Consider the following 14,795-nt stretch of genomic DNA (forward strand, 5'->3'; position numbering starts at 1 on the left):
TCCTGTGTATTTCTTCATCACATTTGCAGACACAGTTAAGTACAGCTATGTGTGAATAGAAAGCATGCAGGGTGGTTATGTGGAATTTTTGGCACTCACAAATCTGAGATAATAAGAGACTGGCACGACGTCATGATTAGTGAGCTGTGTGTGTGTGTGTGTGTGTGTGTGTGTGTGTGTGTGTGTGTGTGTGTGTGTGTGTGTGTTTTGTGTGTGTGTGCGGGTTTGGGTGGTTTACTAAGAAAACATTTTAGGTTTCAAACTATTAATTACAAGGGTATTATGCTATAGATGTGGTTTATGAGGACATTTCTAGTGTCCCCATAATTCAAATTGCATAAAAAACATTTTACTATGTTTTTTTGAAAATGTAAAAATGCAGAAAGTTTTTTGTGGGGGTTAGGTTTAGGGTTAGGGGATAGAATCGATAGTTTGTACAGTAAAAAAATCATTATGTCTATGGAGAGTACTCATAAGGATAGCCGCACCAATGTGTGTGTGTGTGTGTGTGTGTGCATGTGTATGTGTTTTCAGCAACACTCAGGGTGTGTATTGTATGCCAAGATCTTACTGAGGAAAACCAGCATAGCTTGGTTTTAACCCAGCTACTAATTAGGAGGTGCGAATGTTACTTTCTAGAGAAACCTTGAAAAATAATTTTAAAAAAGCCATTTGTTTGGCTCAATTTAGCCGTTCAGGTCATTCTAACTTAAAAATTAGTTACTCAGGTGTTCAGCAGCATATTGTGTAGTGATGGGAAGATCGGATCATTTTACTGACTTGGATCTTTGAATTTCGTTCAGCAAAATGAACAAATCTTTTTTCCAAGTCATTTCGTTCATTAGTTACGTGACAGCCACATAGGCTCTACAGGAAACAGAACTGATTAGTTCACCTCCCAACTCGGTCTTCGGATGTGAGTCTTTCGTTAATTTTTTCACGTAATAACAGCAATGGCTTTGTACAGGAAACAGAATTGATTAGTTCACATCCCAAATGGGTCTTCGGATCTGAGTCTTTGATTCATTTGTCACTTGACCGCTACTAGTCTCCCCTTGTAGAAGACAAACAATGTTAATTTTTCTCTTAACAGCTTACAGTTCATTGTGTTGCAGTTGTTTGTATCATGATAAATAGGCATGTAGTGTGACAAAAAAATACATAAGAAAAAAAAATTAAAACAAATTCATGATGAGTTATTTTCATGTATTTAATGCAGGAAGTGTTTACAATATATTTTCTGCCAATTGTAAAATTAAAGTAAAATGGTCTTAGATGACTCAGTAAATTCAAAGGGAAATTCTTTAAGGCATACTTGATTTGGGTCTACTGTTCACAATAAGAACATAAGAAGGACATAAATAATACAACAAGAGGATGCATCATGAGGAAAAATGCATTACAGTTTATTCAAAATCAGTTCTGTAGTCAAGTCATTAATATAGGATTTTCTAATAGCTTTTATAGTCTATGATATTTTATGAAGAAAAGATAAAAGTTGTAAAGTTTGGAACTGGGTTTTGAATTAAAGGCATCTTGCTTTATAAATGTTATTTACCCCATCATTCAGAAAGTTTAAAGCTTCAGCTAACACTTTATTACCAGATTCAATGTTATGGAAAAAAACAAAAAACAGAAACATTCACAAATGTATACATTGCAAGTAATTAAGAAGCTAAAATGTGAGACCAGAAATGCTTCGTGAAAGGCAAAAATACAATCAAACTAACTGCTTGTATTTAAGGAAGGTTGGGAGTAATAACTAATTTCTGTTTCCAATACAGAGTCTATGCAGCTGTCACATGTTAACTGAATGAAAGACTCAAATCGAAGACCCATTCGTGAGGTAAACTAAAGAATTCTGTTTCCTGTGCCGATCCTGTGGGTACCTATGCAGCTGTCATGTGTCAAATGAACTGAAGACTCATACCCGAAGACTCAGGAGGTGAACTAATCATTTCTGTTTCCTGTACAGAGCATATGCGGCTGTCCAGCGTCAAATGAGCGAAACATAACCACGGATTTTGCACATGCACAATGAACAAATGAACGAATCACTCTCTGCGACTACTCGTTCTTTCGAGTCATATAAAAAATGTGTTCAAAATGAACGAATCGTTCATGAATGACCCATCACTAATATTGTGTTTTGGATGCTGGTTCCCATCAGGCTTCTTAACTAGCTTAACCAGCAAAACATCCACGGTCAACCAGCTTCACCAGAAAAACCATGCTGGTTGACCAGCTTCATTACCTTGGATTTACTGGTGAACATCATGGGTATATGCTGGTCTACAGCATAACTGAACCAGCTTGGACTAGTATTGAAATTCATTCTGGTCTAAACTGGCCTTTTCAGCAGGGATACAGTACAATAATTGTATGGCCAGCTCTACTGGAGCAACCTATGCTTATAGTAAGTGCCTTGCTCAAGGATACAATGGTAAATGGGTTCTCTCAGTACATTTACATTTATTCTTTAGCAGATGCATTCATCCAAAGTGACAAATGATTATTTACACAAACAAAAACAAGCAGTTGATCTTCAAGTTGACAGGTCACTCTTACATGCCTAAGCTGGTTTAAGCTGGTATAGCTGCCTAGCCAAGCAGGCCTTCAGTTGGTCTAGCTGGTCTCCCAGCCTGACCAACTGACAACTTCCCAAAACCCCTCTTCAACCAGTCAAGATACCATCCTGACCAGGCTGGGAGACCAAAAAAGACCAGCAAACCATCTTAGGCTGGTTTGAACTGGTGTTTTAGCATGTTGGAAACCTCAAACGTTTGCGTTACAAACCTAGACCCTTAACCACTAAGTTATCACCTCTTTAAGTGTTTTTTAAGACAATGTCTATCCTTGGGTTTTATGACTGAGTGGGTTGTCTCTAACCCCTAACTAATAAACACACTCACCCTTGCAGTTCTGTCCTTTAGGTCACATGTTGTCTCGGTGCATTGGTGTTTTCTTCAGTTGAGATAACCAAGAGACCTGGCTAGCTGCTGAGACTAAACACATGCACACTATCACTCACATTAGCACACACACAATCATATTCTATTGCAAAGGTCAGCTATGAGTGAAGAGAACATATTTGGACATCTTTGATCTGCAGTAGTCAGAGGTGTTACTGATGTGGGGTATTTGAGGCTCAGTCTCTACAGCAGTGTAGCAGTTCAGTGTTGCATTTGTGATAGAGCTGAAAAACTCCAGTAAATGCACTCTCTTTGACTGGGACACTGTCACTTCCCTATTTAATTGCACAAGTAGATTCAATAAATGTCAGATTTATGAGTTCAGACCTCAAAGACAATAAATGATTCACAGCAGGGGAAATTTTAGGATTTCAGCCATAAGTGCGAAAGATTGTGAGATGTTGCTTGACTGACAAATATTAAATATAGCAATCAAAATGTCACGGTTCTGGTGAGTTCATCGGTCTGTTCTGTTTGTTTTGTTATTTCTCTCCCTCGTGTCTCTGGCGCTGTCGGCATACATGATCAGTGTTTCTATAGGAACACTGATTGTTCCCATGGGAATGCTGATCACACCATTAATTAGCATGCTAGCAGCACCTGTCTCTCCACTAAATCACTGCCCATTTAAGCCCTTCGTTGTGTCATGTTCTTTGCTAGATTGTTGTTTGGTGTTGAAGCAATACACCTTGCTCTCTCTGCCTAGTCGGTCCTGTTTCGTGCATTTGTTTTGGTTGCCTTCCAGTTTGCTGTACTCCTGTTCTCTTCATCCACATCTCTTCAGCGAAGGATTCCTTACGGATCTGCTCACTGTGCAGTCGGCACACACTCATCGACTAACACACCCATCACCTTCTACTGCAGTCGGTGCCGTGATCTCCATACTTCACCAGGATCTGCTGAAGTTATAGTTTATTGTTAATAAATCCTTTGAACTGTTCCTCTGCTCTTGGGTCTCTTTGTCTTGCTTTTGTGACAGAATCTAGCCAGGATAGGAATCTACTCTTTGCTCCACCCTGTCTCAGCAGGGAGCCTTACTGGGATGTCAGCAGGATCAGATCTCCGCTTCTAACCGGGCTCTGGAGATGATGGCGTCGCAGCTCACTGAGCTCACCTCTGTCGTTCGACAAATCTGCCAGCCTCCTGATTCTGGTTCCACCCAGGTAGCACCCTCACCGGCTCCGGCGGTTCCCCACTTTATCAGGTGAGGCTGGGTCCTGCTGCACTTTCCTTTCACAATGCTGCTTGTTCTTCACGTTGCAGCCCTCTGTTATCCCTTCGGAGACAATGAAGGTGGCATGCATTATCACACTCCTCACTGGAAGAGCCAGTGAATGGGGAACCGCCATGTGGGACAACAGACATCCCTGTTGCTCTTCATTTCAAGCATTCGCCACAGAGCACTGCCGTGTGTTCGATCACTTGGTTCAAGGTCGTGAGGCGGTGAGGGTTTTATCGGGACTTTCTCAGGGAAATCGGCAGGTCGTGGACTATGCCATCGAGTTCCGCAACCTTGCTGCATCTTGTGAGTGGAATGATCACGCCAAGTGGGATCATTTCCTGCATGGGCTTTCAGACAATCTCTTGGACCTGCCTTCCCGCTTCGACGACTTGGTGGATCTGGCCATCCGAGTGGATTAACATCTGGCCCTACGCCGCCACCGTTGTTCTCCACCTACCTGGGTGGCTGACCACCATACCCAGTCCACAGTTTCTGCCATGTCAACGGAATCACGGTCTGAGGCAAAGCCCATGCAGGTCGGTAGGGCTCAGATTTCTCATAAGGAGAAGCAGTGACGCAGGGGGTTACTGGTGAGCGCAACACCCCTGGACGAAACCCCCAGCCAGGAGGTGTCCCTTGGGGGAGGGGGTGGGGTACTGTCACAGTTCTGGTGAGTTTGTATGAACCTTTGACAGGGTTAATACTTCATTTAACGAACTTAAAATGTAAAAAAATAAAACTGGTAAGGGCAGGTTTCAGCTTGAACTCATGGAAATTGTCTGTGATGACATTTCTACAAAATAAAATTGTGTACATACCTGTCAACACTCCTGATTTTCTGCATCCACACTTTGCTCATGAGAATGTAAAAAAAAATTACAAATAATATTTTATATAAAGTTTAAAAAACCCCATAAAAATACATATACAAGCCTGCTTTGACTGCACTGATTGGAGAGTTTTTGAGGCTGCAGACACCAATCTGGACAAGCTCACGGATACTGTTACATCATATATCAGTTTCTGTGAGGATACTGTATGTGCATCCCTACTAGAACTTATTTAACATTTAACAACGACAAACCGTGGTTTACAGCAGAGCTCAGGCAGCTTCGTCAGGCCAAAGAGGGTGCTTACATAGGTGGGGATAAATTCTTGTACAATCAGGCCAGGAACACACTGCATAAGGAAATCAGAGTGGCTAAAAGAAGATACTCTGAGAAGAGGTCACATGACTCTGCATCAGTGTGGAGTGGCATGAAACAACTTACGAATTACAGGACTCCTACCCCCAACCCTGTGGTGGACCAACAACTGGCTGACAACCTGAATGTGTTCTACTGTAGATTTGAAAGGCCCAATCTCACACCCCACTCCCGCTCTGACCTTCACTTCACACAAACACCAACACATCCTGCAACCCCCCTCCTCCCCCCTCCTGCTACTCAACCTGCACTTAAGATCTGTGAAGATGATGTGTGCCATGGCTTTAGAAAACAAAGGATATGGAAAGCACAGGGCCCAGATGGTGTTTCACCTGCATGTCTTGATCCTGTGCTAACCAGCTGGCCCCCATCTTCACAAAGATCTTCAATAGATCACTGGAGCAGTGTGAAGTCCCATGCTGCTTCAAATGCTCCACTATCATCTCCATCCCAAAGAAATCAAAAATCAGAGGATTTAATGACTACAGACCTGTCGCCCTGACGTCTGTGGTCATGAAGTCATTTGAGAGACTGGTGTTGGCCCACCTGAAGTACATCACTGGACCCTTTCTAGATCCCCTTTAATTTGCTTATCGAGCAAACAGGTCTGTGGATGATGCAATCAACATGGGATTGCATCATATCCTGCAAAGATCTGGTCAGACCAGGGACATATGCAAGGATCCTTTTTGTGGACTTCAGTTTGGCTTTCAACACCATCATCCCAGCTATTCTCCAGACTAAATTACACCAACTCTCTGTTCCCATGTCAATCTGTCAGTGGATTACCAGCTTTCTGACAGACAGGCAGCAGCTTGTGAGAATGGGGAAATTCACTTCCAGCAGATGAACAATCAGCACTCCAGGGATGTGTGCTCTCCCCACTACTCTTCTCCCTCTATACCATTGACTGCATTGCCAAGGACCCCTCTGTCAAGCTCCTGAAGTTTGCAGACAACACCACTGTCATTGGCCTCATCCGAGATGATGATGAGTCTGCATACAGAAGGGAGGTTAAACAGCTGGCTGTATGGTGCAGTCAAAACAACCTTGAGCTGAACACGCTCAAAACGGTGGAGATGATTGTGGACTTTAGGAGGAACACCCCAACACTGTCCCCCCTCAATATTCTGAACAGCACTGTGGCAGCAGTGGAGTCATTCAGGTTCCTGGGCACTACCATCTCAAAAGACCTGAAGTGGGAGACCCACATTGACTCCATTGTGAAAAAGGCCCATCAGAGGTTGTACTTCCTTCGCCAGTTGAGGAAGTTCAACCTGCCACAGGCACTGCTGATTCAGTTCTACTCAACAGTCATTGAGTCTTTCCTCTGCACTTCAGTATCTGTCTGGTTTGGTTTAGCTACAAAATTGGATATCAGAAGACTACAAAGGACAGTTCGGACTGCTGAGAGGATTATTGGTTGCCCCCTGCCCTCCTTTCAAGAACTATACACTTCCAGAGTGAGGAAAAAGACTGGAAAAATCACTCTGGACCCCACTCACCCAGCCCACTACCTTTTTGAACTGTTGCCTTCTGGCCGACGCTTCAAAGCTCTTGAGCACCAAAACCATCAGGCAAAGGAACAGTATTTTTCCCTCAGGCTATCCATCTCATGAACAGTTAAAACTGCCCCATTGAGCAATAATTAATGTGCAATACACAGCTTAGTCTTTTTATATTATCACATATATGTGTGTGTGTGTGTGTGTGTGTACATATATATATATGTATATGTATGTGAATGTGTGTGTGTGTGTGTGTGTATATATATATATATATATATACATATACACACACACACACACTACCGGTCAAAAGTTTTGAAACACTTACTCATTCTTTATTATAATTTTTTTTTCTTTTTTTTTTTTCTTTTTCTTTTTTTTTTTTCTCACATTTTAGAATAATAGTAAAGTCATCAAAACTATGGAATAACATAAATGGAATTATGGGAATTATGTTGTGACTAAACAAAATCCAAAATAAATCAAAATTGTGTTATTTTTAGTATCTTCAAAGTAGCCACCCTTTGCCTAGAATTTGCAGACATGTACTCTTGACATTTTCTCAACCAACTTCTTGAGGTATCACCCTGGGATGCTTTTTAAACAGTATTGAAAGAGTTCCCACTTACTGGCTGTTTTTCTTTATTATTTGGTCCAAGTCATCAATTTCAAAAAAAAAAATAAAAATAAAAAAAAAATTATCATTTACATTTGGCAGACACTTTTATCCAAAGCAACTTACAGTGCCAATCCCCCTGGAGCAACCTGGAGTTAAGTGCCTTGCTCAAGGACACAATTGTGGTGGCTGTGGGGATTAAACCAACAACCTTTTGCTTACTAGTTTAGTGCTTTAGTCCACTATGCCACCACCACTCCGTCATTACATTTTAGTTTTATAATGAAATAAATTAATATGGTAGCACAATTATATTTTTGTCTACAAAACTAATTTCAAACATTTAAGCATACGCCTTCAGATCAAAAGATTTTTAAGATCATGAGAAACATTTCAGTAAAGTGTTTCAAAACTTTATATATCCTATTGTGTATTCTATATATACTTTATTTTATTTTCAGTATTTATTTATTTAATTTTTTTATTCAATGTTTTATTATTTTTTAAAAGTCTTGTTACTGTTTTGTATTATTGTGTACTGGAAGCTCCTGTCACCAAGACAAATTCCTTGTATGTGTAAGCATACTTGGCAATAAAGCTCATTCTGATTCTGATTCTGAACTACGTACCCCCCCCCCCCCATCAAAAAAATAAAATAAAAATCACTATCCTATGTTGGCAGGTATGTCTCAAGTTTGCTTTTTATGACACTACTGGTAAGGACCAGGTTTCAGGTTTAGGGTAGGAAGGTAGGTTTTGTTGATTTAAAACTTGATATAACTGCCACGAAAAGTACATGTGTTTACTTGTCATATCATAAGAAAGCATTCTGTGAGGAGCAGAGCAAAAATATATGTTTTTATTAACTGTTAATCTGCATTTAACTTGTGATTTGTGTGAAAGGGAATAAATGTCATTGTTATTGTAATGCCTCTATTAATTTCACCTGGAAAGTGCCGCGATACTTACAAGGAGCAACGTAAAAAACATTTTGCAAAAATGGAGATATTGTAATGTGATTCTGTGAGACTAGGACTGGTTACAGTAAGTAAACATAAAGAGAGATCACATAATCATTGAGTTGCTCACAAGATTTTTAGGGGGTTAAAAATCCCCCCTAAACAGTGCCTATGATTCATACATGCAAAAAGGTCATAACATCTTTAAAAAAAATTCTTTATAAAAGGTTACAAACAATTTCTCTGGTGTTTATCCTTAAATGCAAGACTGTAATATAAAAGACAATTTCATTATGATAACAGATGAAATAATAACAAAACTGTCTAGCATCTACTGTACTATCTCTCTCAGAATCCCACCAGATCATGGCTGAACCTCTTCTGCGGAAAAACATTTTAAAATGTAATGAGAGCATTGCATACCGCTTCAATAACGCCCCCATATCCCTCCCTGTGTCTGCCAAAGCAGCTGAAATTATAGGTAAAGATGGACCAAGGCTTTTTATATTGTATTTGTATTTTTCTTTGCATCAGTTGTTTAAATTATGTCTTGCTCCAGATCAGATGTATGATCATTCCATTCATGATGTGCATTGTGCACAACCCGTCACTTCTAGCTAAGAGAGAGATCTGAGGATCAGGGTCACTGTTTCAACCAGACAAACCATTACACTTGTTTGGTTTGTTTGTCTGGTAAGTTCCTATAACATTTAAGAAAATAACCTTTTAATACAATCTTAAGCTTTGAGCATATTCTACCATATGCAAACATACTATATGCAAATAGGCAATGAGTAAATCTGAGCTAGTAATCATAATAAAAACAATTAAATACCCCTCACCATGACTATGACATAATAATTATACACTGGAACTCTGTTAGTCCTACATCCTCTAATATACACAATACACTAAGATATCATAATTCCACTTAACAGCTGCTCTGCATGATGTATTCCCATTGCTATCAGTCCTCATAAAGCACAGAAGTTCTGAGAGTGGAAATAAAGGTTATTGGTTTTATTATAGATCACTATAGCTCCAGTCTAATGCAAACAATGCGTTGTGATGTCATTTTAATTGTTATACATTTTTGGTCTCGATTGTGAGGTGTGCATCAGTCCGATATTTGTAAGAGCTGCTGTATAACTTCGTGTTTTAATATGTGGGTCAAATGGTAGGGAAACCCACCATATCACCACTAAATAATGTATGGTGTGTGTGTGTGTGTGTGTGTGTGTGTGTGTGTGTGTGTGTGTGTGTGTGTGTGTGTGTGTGTGAGAGAGAGAGAGAGAGAGAGAGAGAGAGAGAGAGAGAGAGAGACAGAGACTGTGGCTATGTTCAGAATGAAATAGCTCACTAGCAAACTTGGTCTACTGAACACTCCTGTTGATTATATTGAATTTGGTTCTTTGGAATTATTTTCTTCCTGGCACAGGAATGATTTTGTCCTTGATGGCAAGTCAAATGTTTTAAATAATTGCCTGAAAGTGCACTAACTTTGTACGTCAAACTAATTGATACAACACTTCAGTGCGGTGTTTTTTGCCCTTGAATGGCAGAGATGACCTCTGTATCTCGAATCACTGTCCGCGCTCGCCTGAGCCAGTGCGCTGATTGAAGTGTTCTGGTTGCCATGACTACTGAGAATCTGCTGCCAGGGACCAATACGCGGCGCTGCTCTCCATCACACACTTGAGCGCACAGACTCTATAGGATACGCTATTAAAAACTCCTCTTCCCTGAGAAACAAACGAGCGAGCGATACCCATTGGATGATCTCTGGATAAAATCTATATTCCTGGACAATCCGATCGCGCTCGTGACGCGCTCTTACGCGCGCGCACATGCATCACATCGGTATGAGCATGCAAAACGCATGTGATGTTGCGTTTCCATCTCCACCTCCTCTCGGAGCCAACACGGAAAGGCGTTTCGTCTTGTGTGAAGAGTCTGTTTTACCGCAATGGTACTTCAGTAGCTCTCCAGTTCCGCACGAGAGATACTGACCCAAGAGAATAGGGTGGTGCCCGCGCACTGACACAGTCCATGCGCGTTCACGCGTTTATCTGGAGTCGATTGAGCAGACAAGAACCGAGCAGAGCAGGTGTGCGCTTCTAGTCCTGGATTCAGACCTCCTCTCTGTCATCTCTGACTTTGATGGACTTACATGCGGCGCGTTAGTGCGTAACTACGGGCTCTTGGTTCTGGTGGATGACACCATATGCGTGTTTATTGCTCAGGGTAAGAAACGATTGTTGTTCCATGGTGACACTGCCAGAATTACAGTAGCGTAGAGGGAATTGACAGAGTTTGGGATTTTACAGCAGAGCGTTTTGTGGATTTAAAGGCATAGCGTTGCAGATACACTGCATTCCAGAGGGAAATTTCAGTGGCATAATACAGAATTCAGAGGCACAAAGCAATTCAGAAGCAGATTTTTCAGATATATTCTAGAGGCACAGCAAGCTGTGGGACTTTATCATTGCTATATATAGGGCTATATATATAATATATATATATATATATATATATATATATATATATATATATATATATATATGCTCTTTCTCAATTGACTACTAGTTACAGTAGCACATTCGGATTGGGTTGTTTTACACAAGGATTCCAGCTGTTGTTTAAGATGTTTTTTTTTTGTTTTTGTTTTTTCTGTGATTCTGATGTGTTGATACTGTAACAAGTGTAATCAGAAGTAAGAGAGTTGTCTGCTTTGCCCTAATTCCACTGCATTTGGCGTGTGGATTGAGTTTGTGCAGGGAGTGAAGCTGATTACCCGTAACTCAATCTAGCGTGACCTTCCACAACAACAAAGAGCGCTTGTGTCGCAAAATCCAGCGCCAATATCCTTTGGCTTAATTGATTAACATAACAATTAAGCGGCTTGTCATTACCAGCTCATTAGCGAGGTCCGGTAGGCGGTGGAGATAATGACCGATCTGTGTCCTCACTCCGCATCACGGATGATAGTCAAATCTGTGCCTTTGTAGTTAGTTTCATCACTCCACAACGATGGGATTATTATGATTCATTGAGATTGTGTCCTCATTTCTATAAACTTTATAGTTATATTTCTTCCTTGAGTCCATAATCATCTGATTAAATTATAACTGTATGCACTTAAACAACATTTAGCCTATTTTCAAGATTTACGCAGTTCAATTTCAAGTTGAATTATGTATTTTTTTTACTAAATGAAATAATAATAAAAAAAAAAATAATAAAAAAATGAAATATTTAGGGGTTTTACATTTTATTTAGTTAAAGATTTTGTTGAAAATGAAATTGAAATGCTTAACTCTTAAGATTGTTTTCTGAGTGTGCAATGCAGGGTCTGTTACACAGCTAAAGCTGTCAAGTGAGTAGTTCTCATAGGTGCATGCTTAAATATACAAGAAGAAATAAATCTATTCTTTTTAGGGACAATATAAACATTTTGCCCAAAGATACTAATAGCTGATAATTATATTTGTATACAGTGTATATAATTATACATATTTAAATAACTTTAATACACATTTTAAATAATTAATCATTATACAGCTATTATTTATTTTTGTGTTATGCTGCTTACATTATGATGGCCTATTATAAATGTATCCTATTTTATCTGCTGTTTTCTTTTAAATCAAAACATTGTTGTTCACAATAAAGCTGCTGTTTAGAATTTTACATAGGAGTGCTTGACACTAATGTTCAGTAAAAAAAAGACGAGTAACTTTTTAGTAGGCTACTTTTATAATCATAGAAAAACAGTTTATACGGACTGAATTAGACAACAAAAAGACCTGTCTGTCTCCAATATCGGCCTTATCAGACTGATGCTGGTTTTTAAAAAGACTAAAGCTAATACTGCTCTTTGTACACAATATCTTCATATTGAGGAATGCACTCAAGTGGGAATGTAGAAATGTAGCTATGTATTGTTTAAGAAGTGATGCACAGTATAGACAAATCTGATAATCTGAGTCTGATGAGATCTGAGGCCCTTTAATCTCTTCTGAACAGTACTGTATCTGTGTGACTATCTTTCTGATCAGTCTGGTGACATGTGTATAGGATGATGTAATGACGGAAAAACATGCTTGCTGGATTTCACCGCTGTCAGGGCCTCTCTCTTTCTCTTTGACTCTTTCCTTAAATCATTATCTCTTCCTTTTCTATGGCTATCTGTATTACGTAATTATTTGAATACTGTTCTTGTGGCTGATAAACCTGAGGGAAATGGCATGGCAGGTGATGCAGTTGCACCATGAACCGCACATTCAGCGAAGTGTGTGCATATTTTTAAAATATCGAAAGTAAGAGACAGAGATATATAAAGCCCTGGAATAGTTATATAATTATCAAATCCCTCAATGAATTGAAAGCTCTACATTTCCAAAAATTACTCAAATTAATGTATATTAAAGTGCTTACAGGAATAGTTCAAATAAAATAAAATTCTGTAATGATTTACTCACCCTCATACCATTCCAAACCTGTATAACTTTCTTCCATGTAACACAAAAGGATATGTAAGACAGAATGTCCAAGCTGCTCACTTCCATAAAGTGAAAGTGTATATGGCTGTCAAGCTCCATAAAGGACAAAAGCACAATAAAATGAGTCTTTATTATCGCTTTGTTTGAAGAACTGACAAAAATGTAATTTGTTGGAATTCTTGCCTTGTCAAACATGGTCACAATTCACTTTCATTGTATGGGAGCTTAGACATTCTGCTAAGCTCTGTTTCTGTTAGAAAGGTTTACACAACACAAGCATGAGTCAGTGATGAAAGAAGTTTAATTTTGGAGTGAACTGTCCCTTTAATTGCAAAAATACTAGTAAACAAAAAAAAAAAAAAAAAAAAAAAAAAATTCTGTCTCTTTCTGTTAATTTTACAGCATGTGACACAAGAAAATGCAGATAATGCAGATACTAAACACAAACCTTTCGACATCTGCATCATAAAAAATTAAGGACGGCTCTCACGGAAAACCCCTGTGGCAAATGTGTCTCTCTCTCTGAAGTTACGGTACTTAACATTAATTCCTCATCATTCATATTTAATGCAGATTTTATGGCTCATTTTCAGTCTTATGAGCTCAGTGTGTGCAGTCTATAAAGTTTGGTTTTAAGCAGTGTGTTCCAAGCAGTAGCGGTTTTAATCAACACGCAAACCATGCAATTGCATGGGGTCCCGGACATCAGTAGGAAAGCGCCGTAAAAATCGCTTGAGGGGTAGCATGTCACATGTTGTTCTGTTGTCACATGCGAATACGCTGTTGTCAGTGCTCTCAGAGCTGTTCATGTTAGAGGTCCACCAGATTGGGTCAGTTTTTCCAAGTAGGACTTTTAGTTTGTAATTTGGTTTGTCATTTATGAAAAACATATACAGGCCTTCCGAACTTATTTCGCCCATGTGCTCTCACTCACAGATATGTGCGAATGGAAGAGTTAGGGACTGTTCATACCGAATGTGATTTTTTGCCCGTGTCTGCTCTGTTTTTCCATTGTTTTCCTATGTAAACACACGCTGGATGAACGTCCATACCTGCTGCACTGCGTCTGGCCAGTTTTTAGACACAGTGTAAAAAGTTAAAAAGAACTCTGGGTCTCAAAAACGCGGTTTCACTCAAAAACATTTTGTTTCATTCGTTGCGCTGCATCTAGATTGTTTTTAGCGCATATGTCACAAAGATTTAACATTCTGAACAAGTTCAGGTCGCAAAGAGGTGACTGTTACAATGTTTAACATTATTCCAGATTGTTCTGTAACAAGCAAAGTTTCAGCACTTTCAGCAATGTTTTTTCCCCTTCTGCTCTAGTGTGCCGAGGGGCCACAGTGCCGTGTATGCTTATTGTTACAATACTGTAATGAATGTTGCCTACAATGCTTACATAAAATACAGCCTTTTGCAACAAGGTGAACAATACACTGTAGCGTCAGAATAAGCTCCCGGTGGAAGTAAATTAAATAAGACAGAAATATATTACTATTGTATACAGCAAATCCTCAAAGTAATAATAATAATATTGTATCAAATTATAATGACAAACTGGATAACAGTAAATAATTGTTTGCTTATAATAATAATAAATAAAAATTGAATTCCAAAATTGTTACGAGTGCAGTAGGTTTTACACACCCTGTTCATAAAAAAGAAAAAAAAGAGTGTTTTGTAAAAATATATGTAGGTAAATATTTTTTTTTATCACTGTATTGTGGAAAACTGGAAAATATGCATTAATTAACTTGAACTAGATTTTTTGTTTCAGTAAACATTTTGAATGTACTTGGCTACAATGGCTG

At 39.1% G+C, this 14,795-nt stretch overlaps 1 protein-coding gene across 1 annotated transcript in view; it reads left to right on the forward strand.

The window, feature by feature from the left end:
- Positions 1–10,384: 10,384 nt before the first annotated feature.
- Positions 10,385–14,795, forward strand: part of LOC127445073 (sorbin and SH3 domain-containing protein 2-like) — a 111,862-nt gene continuing 107,451 nt past the window's right edge. Inside the window, exon 1 of the mRNA XM_051704830.1 lies at positions 10,385–10,726. The gene's annotated coding sequence lies outside the window, so the exon portion shown is untranslated. The remainder of the gene's footprint in view (positions 10,727–14,795) is intronic.

This window comes from Myxocyprinus asiaticus, chromosome 8 (genome assembly GCF_019703515.2).
Source record: "Myxocyprinus asiaticus isolate MX2 ecotype Aquarium Trade chromosome 8, UBuf_Myxa_2, whole genome shotgun sequence".
Classification (NCBI taxonomy): Eukaryota; Metazoa; Chordata; class Actinopteri; order Cypriniformes; family Catostomidae; genus Myxocyprinus; species Myxocyprinus asiaticus.